The following is a 4,864-nucleotide window of genomic DNA, read 5'->3' on the forward strand; positions in this document are numbered from 1 at the left end:
TTTACAATACAGTCCAGATAAAGAGATACGACACAACTGTGGCTAACACATCTTTACAGTGACATGTGGACGAAAGGAAGGAGGGGCAGCGATATGAGGAGTACAGGACGTGCTGCTCATTCCCAGTGTTTTCTCAGAATGACCCAATTTCCATTCAGTGATCACAGGCATGTACTGGCCCACACTGTGTTTTTGTGCCCAAATGATAGGCTATTAATAGAAAGGAAAGGGCTGAGTTTGGTTTCGGGTTTCCTTTACATTCTGTTTGCATGCAGGGAGGTGACTGGAATCAATTACTGGTAAAAGGGTAAAAAGGATTAACTGTTGTCCAAGGTGTTGCATTTAAAGCAACCTGATCTCTGCAGCGACACATTTCGAGATGCTTGATGTAGATTAAACCAACGTTTTTTACTTGGCCTGTATTTTATCTTCCAAGGGAGAACAAGCAAACTGTTTCCAGGCAGTAACACACAGTCATAGAAAATTCCGGAAAATGTCTGACATACAATGTGTTTTAAAGAGATGACTCACATGATTTCAAAGGTATCAAGGATTCATAGAACATCATCGCATAAAACCAAATATTTTGACCTCACTGTCTCATCTGATCTGTTGGCATTAGACTGGAAGCAGTCTTTTCCAGTTGCACAGGAAATCAGCTGAGACTCCAGGAAGTTACTACTACCCCCCGCCCCTAAGTCCCTCTATACTTTTTTTTACAGTTACGTTTTTGTATGGAGTAAACAAACGGCATATTAGTGTTGGTTGTAGCTTCATATTTACTGTGAAAGAGATCTCTCAGAAACAAAAGCGAATAAAGTAGTTCCCAAACATCTATTTGTTCTCTTAAATGAGTTCCTGTATTTTCTAACCTGTGGTTTTGTGTGATGAGAAGAGGAGTTGGTTGAATGGTCAGTCTCCTTCCTACAGTGGTGAGGAAGAATGGCAAGGGTCATGTTCATCTGACAATGAAAAGGAGGAGAATAATGATGATGTGAGTCATAAAGAGCAAACTAGAAATGACTTGGATTTTATTGCCTCTATGTCTCTATTATAACTTTAAGCCCTATGAAGAGGTTACATAACAGAAGTTGCACAGATGTTTTCCTAAGAGGTCAAACCTGAGACCTGACCTCAACGAAAACAATCTGACCCCCAACTATTTCGGTAAATCCGACAAACACACTGCAGGGACTGAGATTGCCTCAAGCCAACGGTAAATGTGAAGCGGAAAGCATAAAAAACTTGTTATAGGCCCAAGTGTAGAGACAAACACGAACACATAGAAGCAACCATATTTATAGAAGTTTGATTAATTCAGCTCAAATCTTCTACGAGATCAAGGAGATTTAAAAGTACATGCACCATACATAGGCTTTTGTTTGCTATGTCCACCTCTGTGTTAGACTGTTTTTCCACAAACTTAGGGGTCTTGCAGTCTTTATGGGAATAACTATATGTATGGTAAACGATAACTATTGTAAAACGTCGTGGACCACAGGCCGAAGTCGGAACCAGGTTCTCTGCAGCTACTTATTTATTATTGTCAGTATTTTACTTATCCATCTTGTATATGTGATCTGCGTACCAATTTTTATCTTATATCTTATCTTATCGTATCTTATCTTATCTTAAAACATCTTAAAATATGTACCCAACTGATTTACCAGATAGAAGAATAAAAAAAACCTGTACTTAGTGCATAAGTTTTTGTTGCAGTTTTACATAGTATTTAAGATAAGCACCATATCAACAAACACAAGTAAGTGTAGTAATAAGTACAAACTGACATACTGAAATAATTTTCAGTATATTATCAGTATATATCTTAGTATTTTTCGTGTGCATCTAATTAATTTATTATTATTATTTATTTATTTGTACTCCTATTAATCTGGTCCCATAACATGAAGTAGTGTCTGTATAACCTTTAAACGTGAATTTTAATATTATAAATATAATGTATTTTTGGATTATGAAACTTGTTTTTATTTAGTACTCTGGACCCTGATCCGCAATCAGGTCTGCAGCCTAACTCTCATCCGGTGAGCCGGTACATCGTGTTTGATGATGACGTAAAGCAACGAACTTGTGGTGATTGAGGTGTTTACCACGGACAAAACGAGGACCCGTGTTCGAGCGGCAACTGCCAAGTGGGTCAACTTGAAAGCAGTTAAGTGAAGTTAAAACCGCTTTAATGAGAACAGACTTGCAGCAGGAGCAGCAGGAACCGAGGATTTGTTCATGCGAAAACATCTTCAGAGGAAAACAGTTAAGTGTAAATGGTTTAATATCGAGCGCTTCTTCTCTGTGTGTGATGCATTGGTGCACGACAGTAGTGATCTGTAGGAAACGGTGTGCGTGTTGTGTTTGCTCAGGTGCGCGCGTGTGAACAGCCTGCAGGCAAGGCTGCTGGTCTTGGATCAGAGAGATAAATGCTGGACAGATGAATACTGATGGCAGATAACAGAGGTGGAACAGGTTGCACAAAGAAAAAAAGACCATATTGATTGATGTGTGTGATGGGTCAGAGAGAACACTAACAGTTTTGATCCTGTGATGAGACACGATGACGATCTTGACACTGACCGTTTTTTTATTTTTTATTTTTAAAAGGATCTATAAATAACGGAGCATCATCTTGGAAAAAGAACAGTCCTGCCAGAGATTGGATGTTGTTCTCTGGACAGCCTGGTGCAAACGACAGTTCAAATCAACATTGAATTTTTTTTTTTATATACTTCAGCTGTATGAAAAACAGCAAACAGATTGAAGATGGGGGTGGAAGTGCACAGGTTTTTTTGACATTCACAGTGACTTTCACACTGAATCACTCCAGTCTTCATAAGTGATGATAATGCTTAATAAACTACATGTTAAGTTTTGCATCTGTGATTGACGTCAGCTCCTGCTGTGCATAATGAATTAATGGAAAAAAAAAAGTTTGACATTCTCAGAAATAAGGTAATGCACTTCAAAAAGATCGATTGCCACTCTCATATCTGTGTATCAGTATAGTGAAGCCAGTTTGGCATTAAGACTGGAAACAGTCTTCTTGCAGTCGTCCCAGTTGCCAGGAAACCAGCTGAGACTCCAGGAAGTTACTACTCCCCGCCATATAACTCCCCTCTGTAAAACGGTGAGTACAGCTGGTTTTACGGTTACGTTTTTTGTAGGAATAACAAACGCATAGTAAGTGTGTTAAGTGGTGAGCTTGTAAAGTGCTGAGGAGGGACTCCGAATTCCCTGTTTCGAGTCTTTATATGCACTAAGAATGGTTGTAGCTCATATTTATCGGTGAAGAGTACTTTTCCTCTGGAAACAAAGCGAAATGAAATTTACTTCCCCAAAACTCTATTTGTTCCGTTTCATTATGTTCCTATAGTTGTTTAACCTGTTGTTTTGCGGTGAATCATAAAGAGCGAAGTTGGTTGCATTCAATCTCCTCGCCTCACCGTTTGAGAAGAATGCAGGGTGTTCTTCCTACTTCTAATCTCGGAGAAAGCTAATCGGGAGATTGGACGCTTCAACCCCTCCCCATGAGTGCCCCACCTGTAAATTAAACCCGGGCCCATCTCCAATGTCCCTTCAGGTAGTTTGGTCCTTGTGATTTACAGTCCCTCCGCTGTGTCTCTAATGACCGTGTGACCCTGGGTTTATTGAGTCATGTAGGCTGTAAGGCTTTTTAAACCATGCAAGCAAAGGGCTCTAAGGAGAGCAACGTTGGTCTGTTCGGTCAGTCAGTCGCAGCACTTTGATCCGATGTGAATAACTCAACAACGTTGGATGATTGCTGCAATTTCCATGGGAAAAAAATCCATCCAGATAGTTTGAGGCATGTACAGGTCCCCACAGGGGGTATGAATGATAATGACCTTTCGTGATCCCTATACTGTTTCCCAAGTGTCACCTTAAAGTCTATGTTGGGTTTGGAGTGAAATGCGTCACAACTATTGGCGGGTCCCTGAAATTTCATTCACACATTCATGCCCCCCATTTAGGATGAATTGTAATAACTGTGATTGCTTATAACTGGGCACCAGCATGAATCAAAAAAGGTAATTGTGCCACTGCCTCACATGTGTTCGTTGTGAATAGAGCAAATTGCACCAGGTACGAGCCCACTATCAGGGCTGTCACTCTTTGCCTTGTTGGAAATCAAAGAGGTATGTCAGAAATTGGCATTTAAACCAACCTTAGTTTTTAGGGTTTAAAAACCTGTGAGAAATTGATGTTTTGTGGGGACACTTAGGGCATGGAAACAAGTGTGGTCTGCGCCAGGTGTTCATGGTGTTTAAGAGCTTTTCTGCTGTTAAGAACGCCTGCTGAGCTGAAACAACAATAGAGTGGTGAGAGTGGAATCAAACTGTACTTTATTAGGCCAGACAGTTAAACATTGAGCTAAAACTTGCTACAAAAGCCTCTTAAGCCAGGGGAGTGCAGTTTCAGGTGAATAATCTCCGTAGGTTCAATACAGGAGGCCACACGTTTTTACGTTATAAGTGCGTTAAATCTCTGATTGTGGTAATTGGGTTTAGAAGCACAGGGGTCATTCATCTTTCTTTGTAGGTAGGATAGTGATTGTGTGGAAACTCAGAGGTGACAGATGTCAGTGTCCTGGTCATTGTGTATCCAATCCCGCAAAAATCGGCACAGTGCCCGTCTTTGGCACTGGAAACAACCTGTCATAGGGACGGCTGGTCAGTTTATGATAGCTGCAAGTTCAGGTAGCTTTCTCTGTCTCTGTGGTCTCCTGATTTGAAGGTTTTTGACTGGAAGTCTTTCAGACGGATGGCTCCACAGGGATGGCTTTGGTCCCGCGGTATATCACGTTTCTCCCCTTGAAGATATCTTATATCCTCCA

The 4,864-nt window shown here is 40.7% G+C and overlaps 1 protein-coding gene across 1 annotated transcript in view; it reads left to right on the forward strand.

The window, feature by feature from the left end:
* Nucleotides 1–2,197: 2,197 nt before the first annotated feature.
* The window catches only part of LOC104922557 (pleckstrin homology domain-containing family G member 1), a 71,056-nt gene continuing 68,389 nt past the window's right edge, over nucleotides 2,198–4,864 (forward strand). Inside the window, exon 1 of the mRNA XM_027284101.1 lies at nucleotides 2,198–2,271. The gene's annotated coding sequence lies outside the window, so the exon portion shown is untranslated. The remainder of the gene's footprint in view (nucleotides 2,272–4,864) is intronic.

Source organism: Larimichthys crocea, chromosome XI, assembly GCF_000972845.2.
Source record: "Larimichthys crocea isolate SSNF chromosome XI, L_crocea_2.0, whole genome shotgun sequence".
NCBI lineage: Eukaryota > Metazoa > Chordata > Actinopteri > Sciaenidae > Larimichthys > Larimichthys crocea.